The sequence below is a fragment of the Phacochoerus africanus genome, chromosome 8, assembly GCF_016906955.1.
Source record: "Phacochoerus africanus isolate WHEZ1 chromosome 8, ROS_Pafr_v1, whole genome shotgun sequence".
Taxonomy (NCBI): domain Eukaryota; kingdom Metazoa; phylum Chordata; class Mammalia; order Artiodactyla; family Suidae; genus Phacochoerus; species Phacochoerus africanus.
Genome location: NC_062551.1, coordinates 52,383,971 through 52,399,158, shown reverse-complemented (window position 1 = coordinate 52,399,158; position 15,188 = coordinate 52,383,971).

The window sequence follows — 15,188 nt, the reverse complement described above, 5'->3', positions numbered from 1 at the left end:
TTTCCTTTATTACATCTTGGACATAGTCTGGGCTGTTTATTCTTGTTACTAGAAGGTGCTGAAGCTCCGTGAAAGAAAGGTCGGGCTCGTGGAAGAGCGCGACATTGTTTTTTAATATGTCCTGTCTTACCACAATTAAAACATTTTCCTGAAAATTTGTCTTTAACTTTTAAATTAGCCATTGCTTGGGCTAGCATTGAGGCCTTAAAAGACTCCGTCCCCACTCCCTGACAGGCTTTAATATATTCGGCTATGTTAGCTTTTCCTTTTAAAAATCCTATGGCCTTTTTGCAAACAGTGTTTGCGTTTTCATATGCTAACAATTGAAAAATAATATCAGACACCTCAGAGTTAGTAACTTGTCATTTTAATGCCTCTTGTAAACGATCTAGAAATTCAGTATAAGGTTCCTTAGGGCATTGTAGGATCTTTTGAAAAGAAATATTTATTTGACCCATAGATTCAATTTTATCCCATGCCGTTAAGCAACATTGTCTAATCTGTTCAATAGCCAAATCATTCATTCTTAATTGATCTTGAAGATTACTCCAAGGACCAATCCCTAACAATTGTTCCATTGTAATTGGAAGATTTCGAACCTGATTACAATTAGCAGTAATTTGGGCATGATCTTGCCACCAAGACTTAAATTGTAAATATTCACTAGGTGATAGCACAGCACGGGTTAAGCTATGCCAATCAGCAGGAATCATACGATTTCCTTCAGCTACTCCCTGCACGGGTTAAGCTATGCCAATCAGCAGGAATCATACGATTTCCTTCAGCTACTCCCTGCACGATTCCTTTTGTAAAGGGAGAATTAACACCATAGTTTTGAACCGCCTGTTTTAATTCTTTAAGAATTTTAAAAGGAAAGGGCTCATGAATGAACTCATAAACTCCATCAGGGTTGGCGGGATCAATGCCTGGAGCCACTGTCTCCCTGACAGTTACTGGAAAGGCTAAGTGTATGGCATCCAAATCGCCTTCCCTTTGAGCCTGTAAAATTCCCTGTTGAATGGATGATAGGTGGTGTTCAGGGATAGCGCTCATTTTCTTTACAACCCTGGAAGTAGAGGCTTGATGAGTCCTCATCACCTTACTCCTAATAGGAGGTGATTGAGGAATATCAGAATCAACAATTGGAGCCGAAGGCTCAGGAGCCAAATATTCTCTATGATAATTTTGTTCGGGGACTGCATATTTAGATTCTTCCAACAAAGGTGTAAACTCCCCTTCTTCCTCTAAGTCCTCTGTGGTCTCTGGAAGTTCTAAAACTGATTTAATTAAGTTCCATGTACTCCAAATGGACACAGGAATTCGAATGCCCTCATCATGCAATATCCTAAGTTCCATTCCTATCATTTCCCATATCTTTAAATATAATGTTTCTGATGTAAAAAGCCAATCACAATGTTTCTCAATAGTCTGAAAAAGTTTTGAAAGCTTACTTTCACTTGTTTTTGCACCCCCCTTTTTAAGGAGTTGTCCAAACAAACAAATGTAAGGATTATAGTTTCCCATTCTACCCCGTAAATACCTGAGAGAGGGAACTTATCTGCAAGATTTCTTTAGCGTGGCCACACAAAATTCCTCTCTCCTCAGGGCTCCACAGCACTTCCAGTGAATAAAATTTCCGCTGTAGTCACGGTCCTTGGTTCCTTGTGCCTGCCTATTTGTGAGCCTGCCCCACGTTGGGCGCCACTTGCCGGGGCCAGCTCAGCAGGATGGAGTTGGAGAACGGGTGCTGTGGAACTTAAGGAAAAATAGTTAACATAAAACAAGACACAGAGACATTTATCTTAAGTAGAGGTGGGAGCCAGGGAACTCAAGGTCTCAGGGACCAAGAGCGCCCTGCCTCAAGAAACCACACTGCTTTTATTGTGCTCTTTAGATGAGATCAAGTGAGGAGTGGCCTTAATAGTTAAACTAACAATTACTATTTAGAAAGCCACTTAGGTGGTAAAGGGTTAAGCTCTTACTCTGACCTCTAGGCACATAACAGTTCTTAAGCTTAAGTCACTTATGCCTTTAGGTCTTTGCTCTTAAGCTTAAGTCATTTGCCAGCACTGTGACTGTTTTTCAAAGCAGGAAGATGGGATAAAGTAAGACAAGAAGATGGGATAAAGTAAAGAAGGACAAGATGGAGTTTTCAAGGAAACATGTCTTGCAACACAGCAGTACAAGTGTGCGTTTAAAAAAACACTTGTAAACCAAATGCGCAAAACCAGGGAGGGTAGACTTGTTTATGTCGCTGAGGTGATCATGTTTCTTCCTGGTGTCTGGAAAGTGTTTCGTGGTGAGAATAATCCTAGTTGGTGATTAATCCTGCCTTTTTGTCTGAAGACCGTAACTAAAGGAAAAACCAGAGAGAGAGAGTGAACTATTTAATTTTTCTGAAAGATGTATATTGCTGTCTTTGAATTCTAAATTATGTTTAGCTTTGCCAAAGTTTGTAAATCTCTACTCGAAGACAGCAACACGGCAGAAAGACAACTGGTAAACCACATTTGATGAACAGTATGAAGAGAAGGAGATCATACCTTGTGGGCTTGGGAGATGTCATGTGGTGGGAACAAAAATCATGTGTACTTGGGTGGAGAGAAAAAGAAATTTTCCTATACTGTTGTGGGAATATAAATTGGTGTAGCCTTTATGGCAAATAGTATAGAGGTTCCTTAAAAAACTAAAACTAGAGTCACCATATGATCCTGCAACCCCACTCCTGGGCATATATCCAGAGCAAACTCTAATTCAAAAAGATACATGCACCCCAGTGTTCATAGCAGCACTCTTTACAACAGCCAAGACACGGAAGCCACTTAAGTGTTCATTGACAGAGGACTAAATAAAGAAGAAGTGAGGAGTTCCCATCGTGGCGCAGTGGTTAACGAATCCGACTAGGAACCATGAGGTTGCGGGTTCGGTCCCTGCCCTTGCTCAGTGGGTTAACGATCCGGCGTTGCCGTGAGCTGTGGTGTAGGTTGCAGACGTGGCTCGGATCCCATGTTGCTGTGGCTCTGGCGTAGGCCAGTGGCTACAGCTCCGATTCAACCCCTAGCCTGGGAACCTCCATATGCCGCGGGAGCAGCCCAAGAAATAGCAACAACAACAACAAAAAAGACAAAAGACAAAAAAAAAAGAAGAAGTGGTACATAGAGTCAAAGGAATATTACTCAGCCATAAAAAAGAATGAAACAATGCCATTTGTAGCAACATGGATAGACCTAGACATTAACATACTAAGCGAAGTAATTCAGACAAAGACAAATATCATATGATATCAATTACATGTGGAATCTAAAAAGGATATAAGCGAAACTTCTTTACAAAGCAGAAATAGACTCAGACACAGAAAACAAAGTTATGGAGTTCCTATCTTGGCTCAGCAGAAACAAATCTGACTAGCATCCAGGACACAGGGTTTTGTTTTGTTTTGTTTTGTCTTTTTGCTATTTCTGATTCTGTACGTCCAGGCTGGGCCCTAGAATATATGCTTCTAAGTTGACACTGCTGGTCTCAGGATCTAACTTTGAAAGCTGCTGTCCCGCAGAAAAGGTTCCCTTTCTGCAACCTGGCCTTCGAAAAACAGGCGGAGCTTTGGAGCTTAAGACGGAGGGCCAGAGCCTGCACACCTCCAGAGTCCAGGGGCCGCCATCACGCGCCCACGATTTTAATAGCCGGTCCTGGAGCGCCTCCTGGTGGAGACCGTGGGCGCACCCTGAGAGCGACGGCTGTCTCGATTTTAACCAGCGGTCTTGGAGCGCCATCTGGTGGATAAATGCGGCACGGCAACGCGCCTGAGTTACTACCTCCGCAGGCCTGGACGTTGGGGGACGGAACTTGCTGTGTGAAAGGCGGGGCCTGCAATGTAAAAGGCGGGAACTTGGGGGCACCCAGTTTGGGGGAACCGGTTGGAGGGAAAAGGGTATTGTTTTCTGTTCCTGGAGACTTGGCTTCTCCCTCTGGGCCGTTGTACAACCAAGTCACATCCCAGGGAGTCCTAGGGTTTAATCTGGTCCAGGGGTGGGAGAGCGCCTCCTCATGGTCCCAAGGGGACGGGGAGCACGCGCCCTGCCTTGTTTGCACGCCTCAACTCCACCCCACCCTAAGGACCTCTGCACGTTTGCAATCTAAACTCCAGTCACGTGGAATCCAATTAGTCACCCCCGTTAAGGAATGTGGCCTGTTTGGGAGACCTTGTCTCCCCTACGTCCAACCTGGAGTCCTGGCACTGGAGAGGTCAAGGGTTACACGTGATCACCCGGATCATCACAGCCCTGGCTCAGGGGCTTTTGCACCGGCGGCCGTTCCTGCCTCCTGTGTGGGCTCCCTTGGGCATCCCCTGGCCTCCACCCTCCCCTCCTTTGGGCCTTTACTCAGAAGCCACCTTAACTAGGTGATAACCCTCTCCCACCCCGACCTCCTCCGACCCCTGCCCTCCACCGGCAGTAGCTTGTACTTGTCTAGGAAGCTTATGACCCTGCCATGTCTTTGGTGACCCACATACTCCCTCGGGCCCTTCCTGGTCCTGCTCGGGGGGGCCCGGGGCAGCTCCAGGTTTCCAGGTGGGGTAACCTGGGCTGGGGCAGCAGGACTTCCCCTGAGCAGGAGCAGCGGATGCATTCCCGATCTTTGGTCAATCTGACCTTCCCATTTTTGAACTTCACCTGCAATACCTGTGTCACCAATGCCTATATTAACCCCCCTGACAAACAGTGCGCTGTTTAGAAACACGGGTGCCAAATGACAATCAGAGCTCTGAAAGTGGGGATAGGCTGGGTTAGTTTTGATAGGGAGGTCAGAAATGTGACCTTTGAAGAAAGACCCACATGAGGTGAAGAACAGAGCCCTGCAAACATCCTGGGGAAGGACACCCTAAGCAGCAGAAACAGCAAGTGCAAAGGCCCTGAGGCAGGAATATATATGCCTGGCATGTTCCCTGAACAGCAAGGAAAACAGCAAGGCTGAAACCACCTGAGTGGTGGACCGTGAGGTAGAGAAGGGACATGGGGACCGAGTAGACCAATGCCATCCAAGAGAACTTTCCATGGTGATGGAAATGTCTTTTTTTTTTTTTTGACTTTTTGCCATTTCTTGGGTGGGCCGCTTCTGCAGCATATGGAGGTTCCCAGGCTAGGGGTCGAATCGGAGCTGTAGCCACTGGCCTACACCAAAGCCACAGCAACGCGGGATCCGAGCCATGTCTGCAACCTACACCACAGCTCACGGCAACGCAGGATCCTTAACCCACTGAGCAAGGGAAGGGATCGAACCCACAACCTCATTGTTCCTAGTCAGATTCGTTAACCACTGAGCCACGACGGGAACTCCGGAAATGTCCTATTTTGCACTGGTATGGTAGCCATAGGCCATGTGTGGCTCCTGAGCACCTGTAAGGCAGCAGGTGTGGCTGAGGAAACGAATGTCCATTCTTTTTAAATTTTAATTACATTTAAAAATTTTTTTTTTTTTTTTGTCTTTTTAGAGCCACACTGCAGGATATGGAGGTTCCCAGGTTAGGGGTCAAATCGGAGCTGTAGCCGCTGGCCTGCACCACAGACACAGCAACGCGGGATCCGAGGCACGTCTTCGACCTACACCACAGCTCACTGCAAAGCCAGATCCTTAACCCACTGAGCGAGGCCAGGGATGGAACCTGCATCCTGACGGATGTTAGACAGCTTCGTTTCCACTGAACTCCTAATCGCATTTAAATTTAGACTTCCCCTTGTGGCCGCTGGTTACCCTATTGGACAGAGCAGGTCTAGACCACTGTAAGAACTTTGATTTTGGACATAATTGACATAGGAAGTCATTAGAGGATTAGAGGAAAGGAGTGACTGGTTGAGACCTGACTCCTTGGTCAAATCAAGCCATAAGGCCAGCGCAGGAGGCCAAACAGACTCTACCTGTTGGTGGGAAAGGTACCAGGCACAGGCAGGGGGAGTTGACTGTGGCTGTTTTGGAGACAATTCTCCACGCTGCGCCCTCTGGCGGCGGCTGGTGGGGACGACACCCCAGTGGGTTTGTCCCGCTCCAGGTGGACATTGCTGCCCTCGGACCCCAGAGTGAGCATCTGCCCTTATTAAATTGTGAGAAGATGTAGGCTTGAATTAGAATCTGTGGAGATAAGCGTTCTTATTACAGCCCACAGATGTAAGGTCATTCTAAGAAAATTTGGAAGAGTTTTCTGTGAACCATGGTCATTTTGACAACTTTTTTCATAGACAGCTGGTAACCAAAGGCTATCATGGAGTCAAAAGATGGCCTGAAAAGGTGGATTTAAGAGTCCACTGTCAGAGATCCCGTCGTGGCTCGGCGGGTTAAGAATCCAACTAGTATCTATGAGGTTTGATCCCTGGCCTCGATCAGTGGGTTGAGAAACAGGCATTGCAGAAAGCCGCAGCATAGATCACAGATATGGCTTGGATCTGGCATTGCTGTGGCTGTGGCCAAGCCTGGAAGCTGCAGCTCCAATTCAACCCCTAGCCTGGGAACTTCCATATGCAGGTGTGAGCCTAAAAAGACAAACAAAACAGAACAAAACGGAAAAAAAAAAAAGTCCTCTGTCAAGTCCATTCACCTACAAATTCATGATTTTTTTGTTACTGTGACACTCTAATCAAATTATGACTACCAAGGCATTTAAAGTTTGTTTGGTTGTTATTTTGGCTGAGGTTGCAGTGGCTTGATGTGGTATCTCAGTTCCCAGACCAGAGACTGAACCTGGGCCACAGCGGTGAAAGCACCGAATCCCAACCACTAGACTATCAGAGAACTCGCCATTTTAAGGTGTGGAGCTTTTTTTTTTTTTTTTTTTTCTTTCCTGCTACTTTTTAGGGCCGCACCAGCATATAGAAATTCCCAGGCAAAGAATCCAATCAAAACCACAGCTACTGGCCTACATCACAGTCACAGCAACAGGGGACCCGAGCCATGGCTGCAACCTACACCACAGCTCATGGCAACAACAGATCCTTAACCCACTGAGTGAGGCGAGGGATTGAACCTACATCCTCAGAGATACTAGTCAGATTGTGTCCGCTGCACCACAGTAGGAACCCTGCCATTTTAAGTTTTGAAGAGAGAAAACAGGAAGGTATTTGCTATCTGAAGCCAGAGGCGAAAAATAGAGCCGAATTTCTTCAGGGTTGGCAGACTGGTGTTACAAAGCGTATTCCACAACAGAAAAATGAGAATGACTGTGGGACCTTTAGCTCCACCCAGACAAAACAGGACTGCAAGTGCCTCTCCAGAGGGCAGTCTCTCCAGTTTTCCCCGGAAGACAAGCCAGAAAGTGTTCACCAGAAGACAGAGAAGGGGACTTACAAGCTGCAGTGTGCCTCAGCACAGACTGGGAAGTCTGACCAAGTCAGAGCAGATGGTTTGTCACTTGAATCTCCAAATACTTTTTATAGCTATTTCGGAGCAGTGATGTTGGGCCACTCTTGCTGTCTTAGATTTATTTTTTCATCCTTATTCATCACTCCAGCTACCATGTGCTATTTTTTAATGTTCGGGTTGGTTTCATTTTTAATTTTATGAACTCCATGCATCCCCACTCCCTCCTATTTAATATTTATATCCAAGCATGTGTGTGAAAACAGCATGCGATGCAGTGGGTTTTTTCAATCTAAAAATGAAATAATCCATAAAGGAAGTGCCTCGTGGCACAGCAGGTTAAGGATCTGGTGTTGTCACTGCTGCGGCTCAGGTTTGATCCCTGGTCTGGGAATTTCTATATGCAGTGGGCACAGCCAAAAAACAAAAAAGTAATACATGCTCACTGAAAGAATTTGGATAAAGTCACATACACCATCAACTAGGATCCTTTAACCAAAAAACAATCCCTATTGTTACTTGGTTGTATACTTATAACCTCTGTTACATAAATATGATACAGAAATAGATGTAAATGAGCATATGCAGGAGTTCCCAATGTGGCGAAGTGGGTTAAGAATCAACCACAGTAGCCCAGGTCTTTGCAGAAGCGCAGGTTCGATCCCTGGTCTGGTGCAGTGGGTTAAGGATCCAACGTTGCCACAGCTGTGGCTCAGATTCCATCCCTGGCCTGGGCACTTCCATGTGCCGCTGGTGTGGCCATATAAAAATAATAATGATATCTATGTGGGTATAAATGCAGGAAAGGATGTAGATATAGATTTGGCTATAGATAAGGGTCTGGTTGAAGATATGGCTATAGACATATAGACATATACACCACAGTGAGGTGAATGGCAACCCCCCAAAGAAATGTCCACATCCCAACCCAACCCCTGGAATCTGTGATTTCGACCTCATTTGGAAAAAAGATCTTTACCAATGTAATTAAGGATCTCAGGAGGAGTTCCCTGGTGGCCTAGTGGTTAAGGATCCAGCTTTGTCACTGCTGTGGCATGGGTTCAATCTCTGACCCAGGAACTTGCACATGGCAGCGGCTCTGCCAAATAAACAGACTGAAAAAAACCCTCAAGATGACTGTCATCCTGAGATAAGCAACAGGACCCACTGTACAGCCCAGGGAACTACATGCAATATGCTCCACAGCAAGGGTTTCTGAAAAATCCCAAACATCTGAAAGGAAATTTTTTTAAGCCGCACCTGCAGCACGTGGCTGTTTCAGAGCCAGGGATTGAACCCACACCACTGCAGCAACCCTACCTGCTACAGTGATAACTCCTGATCTTTAACCCACTGCATCACAAGGGAACTGCTGAAATTCTTTTCTTTAATGGCCTCAGCAAGCCTGCTCTTCTCTAGTTTCCAGATAATCATTTTGCCCCCAAAGAATGTAAAAACAAAACTCATTCCCAGACCGTCTGCAGGGGCTCCTCTCTCATCTTTCTTGTATAAATCCTGCTGTGCCTTTAAGCACTGACAGCAGTCCAAGGCTGTCCCCTACCCTGCACATGAGGACACGACGTGCCAACAGTGAACCTGTATCTTCACATTAGATTCAGGGCTTTGGACCCCAGAAAAGAGGAGGGAGCTAGAAAGGGCTGAGGGAGGGAGGGCTGGGCCCACACGGAAGGTCTGGAGGGAGACTGCTATGCCTTTTGGGGAGCCTGCAGCCAGTCTTTGGTTTACCAGCTCCAAAGACAGAAACTGCCCCAAATGAGTTGTGGGGCAGCTCTAGGAAAGAGGTGCCAAGAAAACTTTTATTTTGCTTTTTAGGGCCACACTTGAGGCATGTGAAAGTTCCCAGGCTAGGGGTTGAATGTGAACCACAGCCGCCAGCCTATACCACAGCCACAGCAAAGCAGGATCCTTCACCTACCTCGAAGCTCACATCAATGCTGGATCCTTAACCCACCGAGCAAGGGCAGGGATCAAACCTGCATCCTCATGGAAACTAGTTGGGTTCTTAACCCTGTGAGCCACAACACTAACTCCTGAGAACTCCTTTAAACATCCCTGTCCTGTGACAGGAAGACTGAAGTCTAGATAGGAGGGGACACAGAAAAACATAAACGCCATACACTTTGATTTCAGGCTTTGATTTGAAACTAAATCATGCAAATTAGAAATATGGGCATCCTATACAGACGATAAGGATTAGGGAGGAAAAAAACCAAACACGCGGATCTTCACTGCCCCCTGCTGGAACAGTGCCATAATGAGTATGGAACACCGGACATTGGTAGCGCCCCCTACAGCCTACAGTCACAAAAGCATCTAATGAGAAATCCGGAAAGGACAGATGCTCAGCAAAAACGCTTTGAGAACTGCAGAGCTCTGAGGGACTCATGAGCCTTTATTATCAGCGGCAAGATTGGGAACCATCTGTCCCAAAAAGAGAAAAAAGAGCAAATTACCTAGGAGGGATGAATTCTTAATTATTGAACTGAAATCTTTATGTATTCTGTGCCTCATCGTCATGAAAATTTGTCTATTTTGTTTGCAGAAAAGAGCCAAAGGCTTTCCCCTAAATGTTCTGCTTTTAGCATTAACACCAAAGGCTTTATTATCTCCCATTCAAGAAGCTCTGGGAGGAGTTCCCATCGTGGCGCAGTGGTTAACGAATCCGACTAGGAACCATGAGGTTGCGAGTTCGGTCCCTGCCCTTGCTCAGTGGGTTAACGACCCGGCGTTGCTGTGAGCTGTGGTGTAGGTTGCAGACGTGGCTCGGATCCTGCGTTGCTGTGGCTCTAGCGTAGGCCGGTGGCTGCAGCTCCGTTTGGACCCCTAGCCTGGGAACCTCCATATGCCGCGGGAGCAGCCCAAGAAATAGCTAAAAAAGAAAAAGACAAAAAAAAAAGAAGCTCTGGGAGTTCCTGTTGTGGCTCGGTGGTAACAAAATCTGACTAGTATCCATGAGGACTCAGGTTCGACCCCTGGCCTCACCCAGTGGGTTAAGGATCCAATGTGGCCATGAGCTGTGGTGTAGGTCACAGGCGTGGCTTGGATCCTGAGGTGTGACGTAGGCCGGCAGCTACAGCTCCAATTTCAACCCAAGCCTGGGAACCTCCACATGCCATGGGTACGGTTCTAAAAAGACAAAAATAAATAATAAAAGAAGTGGTAGAACCAGAAAAAGCAGCAGCTCTGCCCCTTCCTTGCTGTGTCCTAAGGCAAATTACTCCGACTCTGTGTCGCAGCTTCCTCACCTGTAAAATGGCGACAGTTGTGAGGAACCCCTGTGTTCAGGCCTGTGAACTGCCTGACACGGAGAGTGCTCAGGATTACTGCAAACTGGTTAAGCGCACGGACTTGAGCCAGCTCGGTGTTCAAATTCCAGTTCTGCTCCTTGCTGGCGGTGAGACCTAAGACGCATAACTTAACCTCTCTGTCCCTCAATTTGCTCATCTGTTAAAAAAAAAAAAAAAGAAGTGTGCCTATTCATCGTGTTGACATAAGAATTCGATGTTAAAACATGTCAGGTACTTAGAACAGAGCTGGCCCTGTTCTAAGTGACTTTATGAGTCGCCTGAGGTCTCCATTTTATCGGGGAGGAGACAAGCTTACACAGATGCAAGGGTTTCGTTGAAGGCCTCCCCCCAGGACCCAACACAATGTCGGGCACAGAGCCCACAGGTCTGGGCAGACTGTGATCCTACACAGGGACTCTGCGAGCCCAGGGTGGGTGGGTTTCCCCAGCCTCACTGCCTTCCTCCCCACGTCTGCATCCCACTCCCGTACCTGGCATCCACGTTTTTAAAGTGAATGCATTTTCCTTTTTGCAAATGTGGGCTGTTTTTTATTGTGGCAAAATATGCATAATACACAAATGACCATTTAAACCATTTCAAAGTGTATGATTCAAGCGCACCTGGTACATTCATGACATTGTGCAACTTTCGCATCTATTTTGTTCCAAAACATTTCCATCAGACTTAAAAACCCTCGTATCCATTCAGCAGCCACTCACTCCCGGCTCCCTTCTGCCCAGCTCCTGGCAACCATTCATGTTCCTGTCACTATGGGTTTACCTCTTCGGGACTTTTCAGATAAACGGGATGCTACAAGACACGGCCTTTTGTGTCTGGCTTCTTGCCTGAGCATGTTTTCCAGGTTCAAGCTGTAGCACGTATCAGACCTTCATTCCTTCCTAAGGCAGAGTTAATGCAATGCTCCATTGTATGGACAGACCACATTTTTTATCCATTCATGCACTGACGGGCATTTGAGTTGTTGCTGCCATTTGGCTAGAGTGAATCCGCTGGTGTGAACATTCGAGAACTGGTTTGAACACCTGATCTCACCTCTTTGGGGAGGATACCTGGGGTGGAATTGCCACACGTGGGACTGCGCCTAGGCGGGGTCCCTTCAACCTCGGGAGAAACCACCAGCCCGCACTGCAGCTGCGCCATTTTCCATCCCTACCACCCACAGGGGAGGGTTCCCATTTCCCCAAGGCTGCTGGGCTTTAAAGTATACGCTGCAAAGCACAAGGCCCCCCCCCAAACCCGACACTACCCCTTTAGCCATTCTGAGATGCGCCCTCCACCCCCCGACCGAGCCAGCCCGCCCCACACCCTCAGGCTTCAACTGCTTCCGTCCAAGATCATGTGCAAATTCCTTGAGCTGGTTCCCCTCACTCTTTGGGCCTCCAGCCCGGTGGTCATGTTAACTCATGTGCGCAGACCTGGGGGCGGCGGTGTCCAGCCTGAGTCCTGGCTCACTGTGCGCCTGAGCAGGTGGGGCCTGTTCCTCATCCTCATCAGGCAAATACCAGAAGGGAACCTGAGGGAACCTCCCTGAGACCAGGCCGGGAGAAGGCGTGCCATCTCCGACTCACAGGCCAGAGGCAGTAAAAGAGAAGCCAATGCATCTGATTTCTTAAACATACACCTCTGCATGGCAAGAGCACTACGAAGTCTAAAGACAAAAGACAGACTGGGGTAGGATCTCCGGTGATTTTTTTACCACAATAGTATCTTAAAAAAAAAATAAAGGCAGAAAATTATATGCAACATATATCACAAATACAGGGCCTTTTGGGACCTCACTCTGCGCTGTTACAGCTGGAGATCCACAACCAGTCTGATCAGGAAGAAACACCAGACAGACCCCAAATGAACATTCTTGAAAGAAAAAGGATGGGGAGAAGGATTGTCTTCTCCACAAATGTCATTATCATAAAAGACAGAGGCCGAGGAAATGTTCCCCATTAGAGACCAAAGAGCCAGGAGAACCAAGGGCAACCCAGGGTATTACTGATTGGCCAACAGATGCAACTGGATACAGTCAGTAGGTTCAAATACAAACAGCACTGCAAGGTTACACTTTCTAGTGGCTGCGTGTGTGATTATATGGGTGCAACTTTTTTTTTTTTGTCTTTTTAGGGCTGTACCCGTGACATATGGAGATTCTCAGGCTAAGGGTCAAATCCAAGCTGTAGCCGCCAGCCTACACCACAGCCACAGCAACACCAAATCCCAGCTGTGCCTGCAACCTACACCACAGCTCACAGCAATGCCAGATCCTTAACCTACTGAGCGAGGCCTGGGATCGAACCCGCGTCCTCATGGATGCTAAGTCCGATTTGGTTCTGCTGAGTCATGACAGGAACTTCAATGCACCTTCAATCTTAGGAAAACACACTGAAGCAGGTAAGGACAAAGATCATGATGTATGCTATGCAACTTACTCTCAAATGACCCAGAAAAAGTGTGTGTGCATGTGCGCGCGTGTGCATGCAAGCACACGCGCACACAGACACACATCCTGATCCAGTGCGAGCAAATGGAATAAAATATTTCGTAATAGGTAAACCCAGATAAACGATACACAGGTGTTCTTTGGAACTTTTTTGCAACTTTTTACATTTAAAGCTGTTTCCAAGCACAAAGTTAAAAAAGAAACAAACTATCACTATTTTTAGAGGCCTGCCAGCAGTATGCAATCCGGAATGGAGTCATCCTTTAAATAAAAAGCCAGTCGTCAAATTAAATGCTAGCTATGGGCCTCTTTCTATAGGAGTGACTGCAGCTCTGAACTTAAAGTTAATTCCAAGCATCTTGGGACCAACCAATAAATTTGCTTTTAATCAGAAATTTAGGTAAATTAGGAGTTCCCATCATGTCTCAGTGGTTAACAAACCCGACTAGCATCCATGAGGACACGGGTTTGATCCCTGGCCTTGTTCAGTGAGTTAAGGCTCTGGTGTTGCTCTGAGCTGTGATGTAGGTTTCAGACATGGCTTGGATCTGGCATTGCCGTGGCTGTGGTGTAGGCCGGCACCTACAGCTCTGATTGGACCCCTAGCCTGGGAACCTCCATATGCTGTGGGTGTAGCCCTAAAAGACTGAAAAAAAAAAAGAAAATTTAAGTAAATTATTTAAAAACCTCCTCCGAAAGTGCCGTCTTGGCAAGGCCTTGTGGCCCACAGCATGCTGGGGGATGGCCTAAGCAACCTGTTCAATGGACATGGCATGGTGGGAGGGATGCATCAGGACTTCCAGGGCCAGGCCCTGAGGTCCTGGGGCTTCTGCCTGGGCCTCTAGGATGCTCCCTCATGGGCCCCGGCTACCACGCCGTGGGAAGCCCAAGCCACAGTGGAGCTCCAGGGACAGTTCCCAGCCGCAGCCTGCACCAGCCCCCAGGCATGGGAGGGAGCCATCCTGGACGTCCAGCCAGGCCAGCCCCAGAGGCCACCTTCCACAAATGCCCGAGACCTCAAGTGAGAACTGCACAGCCCAGCCCTGTCAACCCACAGAACTGAGACAGACAGACAGACAGATGAGTATGTGTGTTTAAAGCCAGTGGCTTTAGGGTTTGCTGTGCAATAAAGGAATAACCCTGCCCCAAAAAAGGTGTGGCTGAGGGGGACTTCCAAGCCCTCCTTGATGAGGGTCTTTCTTTTAACCCGGGACCTTGGGCCACTCCAGGCAGCCTGTACTTAGTCATGATTTATCCCGGAGACCCTGGGCCGCACAGCATCAGCCAGTCTCTCTGGAGACACACTGGCTGCCATGTGGGCTGAGAAGCCAATGTGATCAACCCCAGTCAACACCCTGAAAACCAAGGCTCAAGTGGTTCCCTTGCATGTTGTCACACTGTCGTTGGGAGAAACCAGTGTCAGCCGGGTGACTCCACTGGCCAAGACAACCGGAAGCCCATGCCTGGTCTCTCTTGGGCTCCACCCTGTGTACCTCTTCTTTTTCTGATTTTAATTTTTTGTCCTTGCTGTGAGAAGCTGTAATAATGCATATAAAAGCTTTCCTGGGTTGAGTCCTTCCAGCAAGTGACTGAACATGGGGGTGGGCCTGGGGTCTCCAACTGGAGCAGCAAGGGGTAACCCAGCCCCCAGGATGCCCAGTGCTGCCCTGCAGTGTCTCCCCTGCCAGGATCCATCTGCAGGTCTGAAGACTCCTCACAACCCTGGTTTCCCGTGGGAAGTAAATGCAGCTGGCAAAGTGGGATTTGTGCCCATTTTCCTCAGGATACCCCAGTGCACACCCCCGGAAGGTGGTTCACACCCACCTGCTTTGATAAGGGGACCAACCTGCGGGGCCTCTCTGAATGCCCCAAAGAAACCAGGACTTCATTTCTATCCCAGGGGAGGCAACAGGGGTCAAAGTATTCACTGGACTCGACCCTCCATCAGGTGTCATCTGGAAAAGGTAGGTCCAAAGAGCTCAGACTTCAAAAGGGAAATCTTTCCAGAGGCCTAGCCAAGGCGAGCCACCTGAATGGGATTCAACATAAACTTCTGATGGACAGAATAAAAGGGCAAGTGGCAG